The sequence below is a fragment of the Sus scrofa genome, chromosome 17 (assembly GCF_054392235.1).
Source record: "Sus scrofa isolate SSC_HxYL_T2T_F1_AM1 chromosome 17, Sscrofa_HxYL_maternal_Yorkshire_Landrace_v2.0, whole genome shotgun sequence".
Classification (NCBI taxonomy): domain Eukaryota; kingdom Metazoa; phylum Chordata; class Mammalia; order Artiodactyla; family Suidae; genus Sus; species Sus scrofa.
The window spans coordinates 26004959-26020357 of NC_139399.1; the positions used below are offsets into that span (position 1 = coordinate 26004959).

The 15399-nt window shown below is 41.9% G+C and overlaps 1 protein-coding gene and 1 long non-coding RNA gene across 7 annotated transcripts in view; one reads left to right on the top strand and one right to left on the bottom strand.

The window, feature by feature from the left end:
- PAK5 (p21 (RAC1) activated kinase 5) overlaps positions 1–15399 on the bottom strand; it is a 332259-nt gene that overhangs the window by 235670 nt on the left and 81190 nt on the right. The window contains exon 2 of one of the 6 annotated variants that reach the window (XM_021077405.2): positions 8567–8683. The exons of the other annotated variants lie outside the window; for them this stretch is intronic. The gene's annotated coding sequence lies outside the window, so the exon portion shown is untranslated. The remainder of the gene's footprint in view (positions 1–8566; positions 8684–15399) is intronic. 6 annotated transcript variants of the gene reach the window in all.
- On the top strand, positions 780–11467 carry LOC146395189 (uncharacterized). The gene is made up of 3 exons (XR_014831920.1): positions 780–2693; positions 5944–8465; positions 8503–11467. It is a non-coding gene; the product is annotated as an uncharacterized LOC146395189 (long non-coding RNA).

Consider the following 15399-nt stretch of genomic DNA (forward strand, 5'->3'; position numbering starts at 1 on the left):
CCCAAATAAAAGAATAGCAGTAATATGAGTATTTAAGGTCTAATGTAATAATAACACCAAAAAACAGGTGGTTTCAATACAAAGTTAGTTACAGTAAGCTTTTGTGTGATTTTCTGGGCTTTTCTTTCCTTATCACAATATGGCTGCCACAGCTCCAAACATCAGGTTCTCATGTGATTTCATTCAAAGCAGGAAGAAAAGGTGTTGGTTTCCCTCTATGCATGTCTCTTTATAAGGAAGATGAATCTTTCCCAGAAGGTTCAGCTCCCAAAAGACTTCTGTTGAGAACCCACTGGTCAGAACTGGGTCATGTGCTCTCGTCCTATGTGCAAAAGATGCAGGGAAAGTCAATACCCAGCAATTACTAGGATTCTGCCATCAAGGAGGCAGTCTGGAAGAAAGGCTAATGAGGAGGCAACCAACAATTTCTGCCACGGTATATAGAGCAGCTAAAATAACCGCTGACAAATAAGTCTTGGCATTAAGTAAAAAATAATTTTAGTTCCTTTTGTTGTAATTCATTATAATTCTGCCAACTTCTATTCCATGTGTGGTAAATGATTATCACTGATGCTATGCAGCCTCCACTTCCCATCAGTTCCAGTCTCCTTACTGGGAATCACCCTTTTAATTTTGTATGGTCTTGGCAGGAGTTAGTGCTTCTCTTCTACTGCTGAAGCACAGTGGACTAAATCTTTCTTCATACATTCCTGGTACAACCAGAGGGGGCAGGTATCCTAGGCAGAAGAAATTTATACTTTTTTCAAGGACTTTGCAGGTTTTTCTTTCTTTTTTCTTCTTTTTACAGCCATACCCGTGGCACCTTGAAGTTCCCAGGCTAGGGGTCTAATTGGAGCTGCAGCTACAAGCCTGTACCACAGCCACAGCAACACCAGATCTGAACTGCATCTGTGACCTACACCACAGCTTGTGGCAATGCCAGATCCTTAACCCACTGAGTGGGGCCATGGATTAAGCATGCATCATCATGGAGACAGTGTCAGGATCTTAACCACTGAGCCACTACAGGAACTCCAACTTTGCCTTTTGAGTGAGTGATGCAATGACAGAGGGTAACTTAAGAGGTGCCAGAAGCAGTGGGAAACTGACCACTGACTTTCCTCTTCCTACTCTGTGAGCCTTACTAAGTTCCCTATATCATGTCAGCCCCTGGTAGGACACAGATCCTTTTCTGGATCCTTCATGGGCAGGTGCATCTCTCCCCCATTCTGTGAGTATTGGCTGCTAACAGCTTACAGTTGCCTCTTTCTCCAAAAAACTGCCCTCAGCACACAGGAGGTGCCTGGGAACAGTGATTTCCTGCAGCCAGCTCATACTAGCTCATAAGAGCTTAATGTGCACACTTCTTCCCACCTCCACACTCAGTACCTTTATCTTGGTAGCTTGAAAGGGGCCATGGTATTTACACCATGGGAATTGGCAAATGCTATAAAATCTGGTTCCCTACTGCCCTGCAGAGCCACTTTAACAGGACATAATTGCCTGGGAGGCTATACTGCAGTCAAAGATCAGAGCAGCTCTTTTGCCTCTTTCCTGTTTGCTCATTTCTATTCCCCTTAAGAGAACCTAATTATAGGAATGAGGTCACTAGGCAATTTAACCAAGCTCCTGATGCATGCTTTCCTGAATGCATGGCATAGCATTGCCTAACTTGTTGATTCTTTTCCTAGATAAAAAGAAGAATGAAGAACTAAGTAGTTAAAGAATGATTAGCTCTCTACCCCACCCCCAAGCCCCCGAAGGAATCCTGCAGATAGATCAGGATGGCAAAATAACCTCTGAAGAAAAAGTGAGTCATTCTGCAGGGCAATGGAGATGGACATAGAACCCAACCTCCTGCCTCGATGGTTCACTGAGATTCTTCCCCCCTTCTCCCTTTAAAAATTGTCGTGGCTGAAATTTCTAATGTAGTGCAATGGGTTAAGAATCTGACTGCAATGGTTCAGGCTGCTGCAAAGGTGCAGGGTCAATCCCTAGCCTGGCACAGTGGGTTAAAGGATCTGGCATTGCTGCAGCTGCTGCTCAGATTCAACCCCTGGCCTGGGAACTTCCATATGCCTCAGATGGAGCTACAAAAAAAAAAAATTATCATGGCTAAGCAGAATCATCAGAGTTGGTCTCTGGACAGGGGTCCACCTCCTTCCCAGATTGACGGCTTTTCTGATTAAAGTACTTTTCCTTTCTACTGATGTGTGTCTTTCAAGTTATTGGCTTTGAGTGGCAGGCAGCTCAATCTGAGTTGGGTAACAGAGGCAGTCCACAGCCAACGACTGACCAATACAGGAACACAAAAGCCTGGCCCTTTGTCTCAAGGTAGAACAATTCTTTGATATTATTTAAGCACCAGAGCCCCTGTGAAACCAAGCTGAGGCTAGACTTCGCTTGAACCCTCACTTTTTGCTTAACTTTTTCTGCCCCATCCTGTTTTCCTCTCTCCTTTACTGCTTTCTTCCAAGAGCATACCCTCACTAAGTCATCCGCACAATTCTTCACCTGGCAAGCTCTGCTTCTAGGGACTCCAGCCTAAGCTACCCCTAGCATGTTCTTGGCTCCTATCTGTTTGCAAAGCCCAAGGCTAAAGACATCTACCAATTCTTTTGTTTTTTTTTTTTTTTGTCTTTTTGCCATTTCTTGGGCCGCTCCAGCGGCATATGGAGTTTCCCAGGTTAGGGGTCTAATCAGAGCTGTAGCTGCCAGCCTATGCCAGAGCCACAGCAACATGGGATCCGAGCCACATCTGCGACCTACACCACAGCTCACGGCAATACCGGATCCTTAACCCACTGAGCAAGGCCAGGGACCGAACCCGCAACCTGATGGTTCCTAGTCGGATTCGTTAACCACTGAGCCATGATGGGAACTCCATCTACCAATTCTCAGTCCCACTATCTTTCCAATACAGTTCTATTTGTTTAAGATAGTCAGTGTCAGCTTTTATTTTGTTCACAATCATTGAAAAAATTAGGAAATAAGATCTAGAGAAAGAAAGATAATAGCCACCTTTGTCTCCTGAGACATGGCAGAAAGCAATAGAGCCCAGAAATTTAAGTCTGGGAAACCAAAACACGCGATCTTAAGCACTACATCAACTGCCCCCATCTGATGTGTTAAAGATGTTTAAAAAGTAAATGTAATCTCTCCAATTACAGTTACATTAAAATGATTCCAATAGCCAAATAAAATACCCACACCCATTAGAAGCAATTATTATGTAATAAAGCACTCTATTACACTCAGCCGGTTAAAGTCCACTGAATTTTCCTAGTCTAGTATAAATCCAGAAATATCCTGCCATCACTGCAGTAAGATCTTTGCAAGTGCCGTTGCCTCAAGTTAACATTTTTTCCCTTAGTGTCTCAACCCTCAAAAGTCAATCATGCTTTGAAAACATCAAGTCTTTAAATAATTAAATGCTTTCACATCTCACCCAATGAATAAAACAACTTTAATTAATAGAGAAATCATAACCTTGTTCACATTAGCAGCTCAAATAAATACCTCCCAGGGTTCAACTGGAAATATGGAAATGTAAAGTCTTTGACCTACCCTGCTGGCTGCTGCTCTTCAAAGATCTATAAAGTTTACAGCAGAAAGATGGCACACGCAGTGATTCAGCCATGCAGCGACAGCCCGTTTGAATTGCTCATAAATTAGGTACGCAAGGAAGCAAAATATGGCAACGTAAATATTCTCCTCAGCAGACTTAGTGCAACTCATCTGACAATACAGGTAAATCCTCAGAAGTCCCCTGTAAATTAGTTCAAAGCAAGAACCTAAAATGAGGCTCTCTCCAATTAAACCCTAAGGTAAAAAGTTCTGAAAAATGCAAAATCCCTTTTTTTTTTTTCCTTGCTTTTTAGGGCCACACCCTCAGCATATGGGAGTTCCCAGACGAGGGGTCAAATCAGAGCTGCAGCTGACGGACTATGCCACAGCCACAGCAATGCAGGATCCAAGCCACGTCTGTGACCTACACCACAGTTCATGGCAACACCAGATCCCTGACCCACTGAGAGGGGCTAGGGATCGAACCCGCATCCTCATGGATACTAGTCAGATTTGTTTCCACTGTGCCATAATGGGAACTCCCAAAAAATCCTTTTAAGAGGATTTTATAAATAACAACCAGCCAACTTATGTATTTTTACCTACGATATTTGACTTTTATATATGGCATCTGATTGAAGTAAGATAAAGCCAAGTAACAAGCTGCAAAAACCATCTGCCAAGAACCTGCTCTTCCTAATGTAAACTGTGGACTTTGGGTGATTGTGATGTGTCTATGTAGGCACATCAATTTAAAAAAAATTTTTTTTTCTTTTTTACAGCTGCACCTGTGGCTAGGGGTTGAATTGAAGCTGCAACTGAAGCCTGCAGCCATGGCAACACCAGATCTGAGCCACATCCGTACCCTATGCCATAGCTTGCAGCAATTCTAAATCCTTAACCCATTGAGCAAAGTGAGGGATCTAACCAGCATCCTCATAGAGACTATGTCAGGTTTTTCCTACTGAGCCCCAATGGGAACTCCAGGCTCGTCAGGTTTAACAGATGTACTGCTCTGGTGGGATGTTGATGATGTGTAGGTATATGGGTAATCTGTACCTTCCTCTTAATTGTGAACCTAAAACTCCTCTAAAAAATAAAGGTTTTTTTTTTCACCTGTTCTTCATGGCACTTACTATATGTCTCTATGGTATTCTGTTTACTGCCTGCTCTCCACAGCAAAATATAAGCAGAGTCTTTGTCTCTTCACTGAAGGGTCCCAGGGTCTGTAACTGTGTCCGGATCCCCCCAAAAAAAGATGTTCCATAAAGATTTGGTGGGTAGAGGGAGAAAACAGGATAAATGAGGGCCTAATTTTTACTAGTAAAATTGTATATTGATATATTAACAAAAATAGAAGCAACTCATTGCAAAGACATTAAAAATACTAAAGTTTTCAAAATCTCCATGATCAAAATACTCTGTAGAATAAGCAGAAGACAGCACTTTCCAGGTTTTATATCTTAGAAATCAGAGGAACATAATCCAGCTTAGAAAGTGAAGCTCCAGTTGGGTCCCAAACTGAATGCACATGTTTGGTTCCTAGACGTACTGGGTGGAACTGATGGGGGTGGGGGTGGGGGTTTACTTAGAATAATTGACACAAGTTCCCAGCACAGCCAGATACAGTAACCACTAGCCCCATGACTACTGAGCCCCTGAAAAGTGGCTAGTTTGAACTGAGACACAAAATGCACTGTCCTATGTAAAATGCACACCCAATTTCAAAGATCTGGGCCAAAAAAGGTCAATAACTTTTATATTGCCTACATGTTGAAATAGTATCTCATAGGTACTACAACCAAGCTAGGGCCCTGTGGGGCTCCTAGGCACACAAGACTTTCTGTGTCCTCCCTTGTTTTTAGGTTATAAGCTTCAGCCTCCAGGACCCTTCCTAAATTTCAAAGGGCAGTTGCTAATCAGAGACCAGGGAGGGGCAATTAAGAGACAAGAGTGCCACCTTGGGGCAGGGTCCTGGTTCCTCTACAAGGAATATACATAACAGTATCTTTGAACCCTTCTGCAAAACTAAAAACCCCAACAAATGGAAGATGAAGCATTTTTCCTTCCCAAAAGAAGAAGGACAACCAGAACCAGTCCTGGGGCCATAAACACCAGCTCTTGAGAAACAGTGCAGGAGTTCCCATCGTGGCTCAGTGGTTAACGAATCTGACTAGGAACCATGAGGTTGCAGGTTCGATCCCTGGCCTTGCTCGGGGGGTTAAGGATCCGGCGTTGCCATGAGCTGTTGGTGTAGGTCACAGACGCGGCTCGGATCCCGAGTTGCTGTGGCTCTGGTGTAGGCTGGCGGCTACAGCTCCGATTAGACCCCTAGCCTGGGAACCTCCATATGCTGCAGGAGCAGCCCTAGAAAAGGCAAAAAGACAACAACAACAAAAAAAGAGAAACAGTGCAAGCTTGCCTCTACCCTGATCCTTATCTGCAGCCCTAATTTCCACTCCCCAAACTATAAAATCATCTCCTAATCTCTCCCAAGGTGGGCACAGTCTTTAAGGCATTAGCCTGCTGTGGCCCCCTTTGCCAGGCAAAGCAATAAAGCTATCTTTTTCTCCTTCACCCAAAAACTGTCTCCACGTTTGCATTCCATACCGGCGGACAGAGGGTGAGTACTATCTTAAAAACAGAATGTGTACATGTATGTGCAACTGGGTCACTATGCTCTACAGTAGAAAAAAAAAAATGTATTAGGGAAATAACTTAAAAAGATAGTAAGAATAAACAAACAAAAAAACAGGTATTAAGATTAATTGCACCTGTGTCTTTTTACGTCTGAAAGTAGCTCCAGGAAACTCTGAAATGACATAGTGGCTCAGACATCGTTTTGCACAGGGCACCATGAAGGAATGTCCTGACTCGACACAGTGACGGCTCCTTCCTTCAAACCCTTAATACTTCCTGCCCAGAGGGCTTCTATCAGGCAATAGGAACTCACTGAGCCCTTTTGCTAGACAAGGTGGGCCTGTCACAGAGTTAGCAACCCTGGATGTAGGCTTGAACCAATGGCCAAGTGAGCTGAACAAATTCACCAGCTGTCTTGGCTTTCATTGGGACAGTTCAGCAGCACGTTCTACAATGTTTCATTAAGTTCCCCAGCAGGACTGAGCGCCAGTTATCCACAAGAGCGACTCCCTCCATAACATTCCTCATTGAATTGCTTCCCTTCTCCCTCTCACCTCCCTCACCAAAGTACTTCTTGGAATTATTTCCCCAAGAAATTATACTTGCCTTAGAATCTTCTCTCCAGGTCGGCATCTGGGAGAACCCAGATGAAGACAACATGGAAACCAAATAAAATAGAACAAAACCTACCGCACACATTCCATACCAGTCAAGGAGTTTTATTTCAACTCTTCATAAGCTTAACAACCCCTTAAAGCTAAAGAAGAGTAAAAGCCTTTGTGACTATTCCACCTATTGTTCCTTCTTTATCAGAGACAGGATAAAAATAAAACATATGCATATAAAAAGAAAACATATGTTAAATTCCACCAAATCTCAATGTAGGTTTTTTTTTTTTCCTCCTAGATATTTTATTGGAAGGCACTCAACAATCTTTTAGGAGATTTTTATAGCTCTGTTCGCCTCTCAGATTCTGTTTGGGAAATTCTGACTTTTTAAAGGAAACACTGGAGTTCAGGGATGCTAAGATTGAATGAAGGGTTTTGTCTGCCTTCTACATGGATCTGAATCCTTAGGCCAGGTGCCCCATCATTTTCTTCCTTGTAAATTGGGCTGATTTCAAAAACAGTATTAATTCAGAAAAATAAACCCTTCACCTTCTGTGTTTTTAAAAAGCTTTTTTTTTTTTCCCCTTTGGCCTCACCCTTGATATATGAAATTCCCCAGCCAGGGATCGAATCTGTGTCACAGCAGTGACCTGAGCCAGAGCAGTGATGATGCTGGATCCTTAACCGCAAGACCATCAGGCAATTCCTTCCAAGAGCATTTCTGACCCCCGTTCTACTGATCTTCATGCGGGTCCATTATTAAACTTTTATTTGAATTCCTTTCCTCATCTCTCCAAATACCTTGGTAGTAATAAATAAGTCAGTTCCCTAGATAAAACACACCCAGTCTTTATTACCTTATAGTGCATAATCCATCATCGCAGTGTTCTAGGTGCTAAGCCCTATGGCAACAAGGATAATCAAACACTGAACTTGGGTACTAAGAAAAGTAAATATGGACATTGGCTGCACATGGTCTATAAATAACAGGATTCTTTGATGAGAAGGAGTTTGCTTCAGAAGCTGTGCTGCCCTGGGAGCTAGCTCACAATTTCATTGGATTGCAGGCTCTTTCACACTTTCCTAGGAGAGCAAATGCACGCAACAGCTTTCTGGGACAAAGAAATGTGTGTGTGCATGCCTTTTGCTCTGGGGGCTGCCTTAGGTGGGAAAAGGGGTGCTGCTGAGTCATTTTTCCAACAGCCTGAGATGGGATGTCCTTCGAAGCCTTATGCTTTGTGATGAACTCATCATGCTATTAACAGAAACAAGGAATCCAGCATTTCATAGCTTCCCCAAAACTTGGATCCAACAAAGCAGCATGGAAAGGCATAGGTTTGAATACACAAATATTTTCTCATCTACTGAAGACCTCTAAATCTGTCCCCTCCCCGCTGCCCCCGACATGCCAAGTCTGTGCATCTGTTGTTGGACTTTGAGGACCCTTCAAGGAGATAGGACTCAAAGCCTCTGGCCAAGACAAGAATTACCAGATCCTCATCAAGGCCCCACCCCATCTCATTGTAATGCTCCTCCCCCACCTTGAGCAATCTTGCCTACTCCTTCCTGCCCCTTACTAGGAAAAGTATGTGGCCCACTCCTCACCCTGCCCCTATGTGGGTCTTACACACCCCCAACCAACCAGCAAGGGTACTGTAATACCTTTCTTTCCCCAACCAATCAGCAGGTTAGCAGGTATATAATAAGACCTCTCCTCTCTCTGGGCTGCAAAAACAGATAGGACTACATACTTGGGTGTTGGTTCTCCCTGATCTTCAGGAAGTTGGCCTGCTGTGTTATCAGCATCTCTTGACTCAATACTCTTCTTTCTCTTCACCTGGCTTTGCTGGAAAATTCTTTTTTCTGACCTGCATGCAAAGACCATGACATCCGTGATTCTACCCTCCTACCCACATCCACCAAGGGCAAGCTCAATTTCTATCTTCTGCAGCCTCATGAGATTGCTGGGAAGGGAGACTTTGGGCAGGGGTGTTTTGGGGCCAGCTGGCACAGAATAGTGACAGCTGGCTGCCCCAGTTCCACTCCAGTGACATCACCCTGACAGTCTGAGAGTGGCCCCATGGTGGGAGTATTTACATCACAAAAATAAGCCTCAGCTACTAGGGCTTACCTGCCTGAAGAGTAGCTTGCTAAACATTTACCTGCACACTTCTGAATTTGGGGGGGAACTGATATGAACATAGTTTATTACAATCAAACGTGTTCTATCCACAGGGGATAAAACCATGCCCTAATAAGGACAAGACATGCCCCAGTTGAGTCCATTGGGTCCCTTCTCCATGAACTGTTTTGTCATTTGCCTGGAGGCTAAGTCTAAGGAAGAGAATGGCAACAATGCTTTTACCAGCAAAGAAAAAGATCCCAGGGATCACTGAGTTTAGGTCTAGGTCTGTTTTCCCAAAAGGAACCAACCCTTTGTGACCCAGTCATAAGACAGTCCCTTGAGGAGATACCCACCAAGGTAATCTTTGCTTAGTGCCCAAGAATTCTTAATGAGGAAGCAAGCAAGCATCCATTATAGGGAAAATATCAAATGAGGAAGATTTCACTTGACACTATGTTCTAAAATATAAAAGGGAACCCCTCCCAATATATAAAGAGTATGGGAGTTCTATGCTGCAGAATCTAGCTTTGCCTCTTTATTTCACTATCTCTTCACTGCCAAACATCTGATACAATACCCTGTTTTAAGGAAATTATTCTGCAGCACATTTATGATTGTAAGATCCTATTTCTAATCACAATTTATAGATAAGTATTCATCCACTTGCATCTCAGGAAACACCATCAATTTGGCAGGATGAACAGAGTATCATTAATATCTCTGGAGAAGCATATCTCTGATTGTTGCCTCACACTTATGGGAAATCTAAGGTTGTGAGACCTCACAGAAGTACCTGGAGAGCTTGTTAAAACACACATTCCTGAGCCCCACCTTCAGGGATTTTGAGTCTGTAATTGAGGCACATGAATTAGCATCTCTAACAAGTTTCCAAGTGAGAGTGATGCCACTGTAACATGGACCTTACTTTGAGTAGCCCTGTTCTATACAATATGCTATGCCTTGAAGGGTAAATGATGCCCGTGGTACAAGGTCCAGAAAGGGCGGTCCCATACAAAGGCCCTCCTGTTAAGCCCACTAGTAGTGCTTTATACCAACATAGCTGGGAGGGACTCCCTGGAGGCAAGAAGGCTACACTGCCTGGTGACAATATTGGGTCATGGAGAAGATGACCTTATAAGACGCCAGGAAACAATTTGCATTTCTACATCCAAGGTTACAATCATGTCAAAATATCTACCAACTGTTTCATTCTCTATTCAACATCCACCTATGAACCATTTAGTCAAATAAGAAGCTTTTAGGTAAGTGCAGTTTCTTATGGTGATAAGTTTCCACCCTACTGGGATGGGTTCCTCTGCCCTCACCGCACCCCTAGGGCTTGTATGGAAAGGCAACTAAATATTTGTAATTAAACCAAACTGTGTAATTGCCCTTTCCATGTGGTTTTATGGAGTATCTGTTATAGCCATAATGTTCCAGGTATATGAGGCATATTTACTGCAAATAATCATGGATTTTTTTTTTGTTTCAAATAGTAGAGCCCTCCATTACCTCCCCCCAAAAAGAAAGAAGAAAAAAAGAAAGAAAAAAAGGAAAGAGAAGAAAAGAAATGGGGGGGGGCGTGGGAACTTAAAAAGCTAATTCCAGATTTTAGGGCAATGACAAAATAATGAAAACATCTTAAAACATTATCATTTCTCCATGCTGTACACCAGAAGTCCCAGTATTGAGGACTGAATGACTAGTTTGATCAACAATCCATTCTGTGAACAACCAAAAAAACAGTTCTTGTTTTCAATCTGAGCAAAACTATCCCACACAGATCTGCTGTTCTCCCATTTGAATTTGGACTCATAAAAGGCATCCTAAGTGTCAATATTGCCTCAACAGTCCATCAAGTAATTTTGACAGACTGGCCAGAAAGTGTCCCAGAATTTCAGGTTTTTGATAGTTTAGAAAAATGCATCTTTATCCGAGTTCAGCTTCTCTTTGAAGTTCATCATCTGTATCAACTCATCTGACACTGATATTATTCTCCCAAAATTATAGGGAGCTGTTCTAAAAAGACAGCTCATTCATTCAGCACTACAGATTATGTTAAGCAGTTTTCCTTATTGCATAAGCATATGAAGTACCATATTGTCATTGAAGAATTAGACAAAGGTTTTTCTTCTCCCAATTTTGGGTAATACCACAGGCTGATCTGAACTGACAGAAATGATAAAGGGGAAGTTATTGTTAGCTTTATGCTTCCTGATATTATTGTTTCTCACAGGGAAAACATCTTCTAGGCATGATGCCATATTAATCCAAACACACACAAGGTCTCCACTTCTGGGGGAGCTCTTTCTTTTGTTCCTGGCATCGCTTCAGGGCAGAGTAGTACTGCTAAGAATCCCTGAAGCTCCATTCCTACCTGCTTACTAGACAAATAGAGGTTAAACAATACAGCGAAGTTGATCCAAAGAAAACTACTAGTTTGCCAAAATTTTATAGAACAAATGCAGTTGTGAAACTGCAGAAGAAATGGTATCAATGGTATCTTCTCAACTTTTAAATTTTGAAACATTTCAAAACCATGGAAAAATTGCAGAGGTAGAAGGTTTGCGCCCCTATATAACTTTTGCTTACATTTCAAAAGGTAACATTTTGCCAGCTTGCTTTCTCTGCCTCTTTCTGTGTGTGTGTGTGTTCTATCTATACACATGATTACACACATACTTACATACACGCGCAACTGTAAACATATGCACAGACTTTTTTTGAAGAATCATTTGAAAGTTACTTGAAGATATGACACTTCATTCATAAGTATTCAGCAGATTTCTCATAAGGCCAAAGCCACTCTCCCTGGTAACCACAATACACTGACCATATGCAGAAAATTTAATACTGACATGGTATTATCTAATATAAGTCTAGAGTCTCAAAATTCTCCCAATAATGTCCTTTATAGCTTCATTTTCCCAGGATCCAATTCAGAGCCACATTTAGTCATCAGGAGTTAAGACTCCTTTGGCAAAAATAATGCCTAGATGACACATCCTTTCTTTATGCATCTTAAGGGGCATATGGTTTCAGTTCATCCCATTAATTGGCAATATTAAATTTGATTAGTTGGAAAAGGCAGCATGTGCCAAATCTCTCCATTTTAATTGTATGTCTTCCTGTTTGTTAGTGACAGATAAGTTGTGCTTGACACAAAGACTATGTGAATGTTCTCTTGCCCATCAACCTATACAACCCAGTGGTTTTAGGATCCATTGCTGACTCTAGATCAATTATTGCTATGATGTTTGCAAAATAAGCATTATATATACTGGAGATAGACTCCAATATAAAAACCCATTATAGTCTTCATTAGGATTGATCTTATTATCATTAGGATTGATCTTTTTATTTTTTGGTCTTTTTAGGGCCACACCCACAGCATATGGAAGTTCCTAGGCTAGGGGTTGAATCAGAGCTGAAGCCACTGGCCTACACCACAGCCATAGTAACGCCAGATCTGAGCCACATCTGCGACCTACACCACAGCTCATGGCAACACCAGATCCGTAACCCACTGAGTGAGGCCAGGGATCAAACCTGCGTCCTCATGGACACTAGTCAGATTCATTTCTGCTGAGCCACGATGGGAATTGCTTCCTCTTTATATTTTGAGGAAATGCATTACTAGTGGATAATTTTGTGAGTGCAGCTGTCGTTTTCCTAGGATAATTCAGATATACGTAAGGATGGAAATGTACAAAAATGAATTAAAACAAGTCCTTTAAAAATAACAAATGGGCTGGAAGGTCTCTGCGGCAGTGACATTTTCAGGATATCAAATATCCACATCCTTTCGCACATTTACCAGTTGCTCTTGCAGAGGGGAGGGACCAAGTAAATAATTCTGACCAGTGACCTGTGAGCGGAAGTGACAAGTCACTTCTGAACTGAAGCTCTTATAAATCCAGGTATAACCCTCATCTCTGTTCTTTGCTTGAGCAGGGACCATGGAGACTGAGTGATGAAATAAGGAGTCAAGACACATGACTGCTGAAGCCAGGCTACTAAATCAATGCAATGATTTAGCCCAGGCTGCTAAATCATTGCATTGGAAGGAGTTGCCCTGAAGAGTTGCTTGCCCTGTAGTGAACCTGGCATGAGTGAGAAATAAACTTGTTATATGCTAAGCTGCTGTAATTTGGGGGTTATTACCATAGCACAATCTAGTCTATCCTAATACCTCTAAAGGGAAGTTTTATTAATAGTCCCAGAATTTACAAGAACCACCTCTGGATTAGAACGGTGGTTTATTAATTTCTCCACGGTACTAACTCGATGGATGAAGAAACACTGCTTATCTACAAAACAACCCACCTTACCCTTCCAACTGTCCCCTTTTCCTCTGACGGCCAAACTTCAACATAAAGAATGGCAGAGAGAGCTAGTTGTATTCTGGAGCTCTGGTGCTTTCTTAGGAGAGCTGCTTTGCTTTGCTGGTTGTTGTAATATTGCAACATTGGCATGTTGAAATTGGTCATGGTGGGGGTATTTACACCAAGGGAACTGGCAAATGCCCCATGGCCCTCATTCTTGTGCAGAGAGCTGGTTCTTGTATATTTAAACAGCACATCACTGGTTATTTTTTTTCTAGGTTCACCTAAAATAGCAGATGGGCATATGACCCTATATTCACCAATAAGACTTGAGAGGACGTGGGATACAGAACTTTTAAGAAAGACTTCTCTCCCTATTAAAAATGAAACTGTCTATATATCCAAAAGAAATGCATGCATATGGTCACTAAAAGAAATGGTACTAGAATGGTCACTGCAACATTCTTCACAATAACCCCAAACAGGTTACTATTCAAATGCTTGTCAATGGTAGAATGGACAATGAAATACCAAAAAACAATGATAATAATTTACAACAACAAACAAAAAATGCCTGAGAATGTCACAAATATGAATAGAAGAAGCCAACACAAGACTTACTAGAGAGGAGTCCATTTAGATTAAAGTTCCCAGCAGGTGAAATTAATTTATGGTGGTAGAAATTTAAAATATACAACTGGTTACACTTGGAGAAGGTGGTTACAGAAAAGAAACCTGAGAGACTTTTTGGATCTAATTATATTCCATTTCTTGATCTGGGTGCTGGATCCCACATGCATTCAGCTTGTGAAAATATATCAAGCTGCCTACTTAAAATATGTGCCCTTTTCTGTATGTGTAATATACTTCTATAAAATGTGGTTTTTCATAAAGAAAGGTAAGAGAAAGAAGAGAGAAAAGACCAGAGGCTTTGTTTTTCCTTCCTACACTGAGGCATGTCTGTGTGAGACTGGATGCCCAGAACCATGGCAGCCATCTCAACCAACACACCAAGGGGAGCAGAGCTGGATCCCGGAGGACAAGGCTGAACCACTGCATCAATCTTCCCTCTGGATCTCTTATTTTGGAAATAATATCATTTTTGTTTGGCCTAGGGTAGTTGTGTCATCAAATTTATTCATTCTGATTTTGGATGGAGGCAGCCTTTGGTAGTAAATGACGAAAAAAATGGAATGTCAGGATTGCCAAGCAGAATGCCGAACCTCGTCAATGGTTTTCAATACTGCCTCAGATCATCAATGAGGCTGTCTTAGTCCTTTGGAACAACATGCCACAGACTGAGTGGCTCATGGCGACAGAGATTTGTTGCTCATAGTTGTGGTGGCTGAGAAGCCCAAGGCCAAAATACCTTTTTTGTGAGAGCCCAGTTCTGGTTCACAAGCCAGCACCTTCTCCCCGTCTCCTCACATGAGATCCCTCTGGAGGCTCCTCTATAAAGGCACTAATCCCATTCATGAGGGTGGAACCACCCAAAGGCCCCGCCTCCTAATACCATTCGCATCACCTTTGGGATTTAGGATTTTAACATAAGAAGTCTGGGTGGGCTACAAACCAAAGCCATAGCAAAGGTTATCCTGGTTATTCTGTGTATGAAGTCAGGTCCCCTAAGGACTCATCTGTCTACTCCAATGTCAACTCTTCAATAATCAAGACCTCTATCTTCCTTTATTATTTATATATAAATATTATTTATATTATTCTGTAGTAACCGAGTTTCCTCACTCCTGTTACCTGTTTCCTTCCCAGGACCCTCCTGTCATTAGCACACCTGTACCTCTGAAAGTATCTTATTTATCTATTTGTTTCTCTTCTAGGACATGAGCGCTACATGAAAAGAAGCTTAAGACCAGGGGTAAAGAGATCTTTTCCACCTCATGCAATGTGGCCTCAGTAGTGTCTAAAATTGAGTCTGGCAGAGTATGGACAAGGAGTAAATGTTTTAAAAATAAATGAATAAGGGGAAGGGAAGGATAAATTAGTTTGGGATTAATTTATACACACGACTATATATAAAATAACCAACAGGGACCCTACTGTATATCACAGGGAACCATACTCAATATTTTGTAATAAGCTATAAGGGAAAAGAATCTGAAAAAGGATATCTACTTAC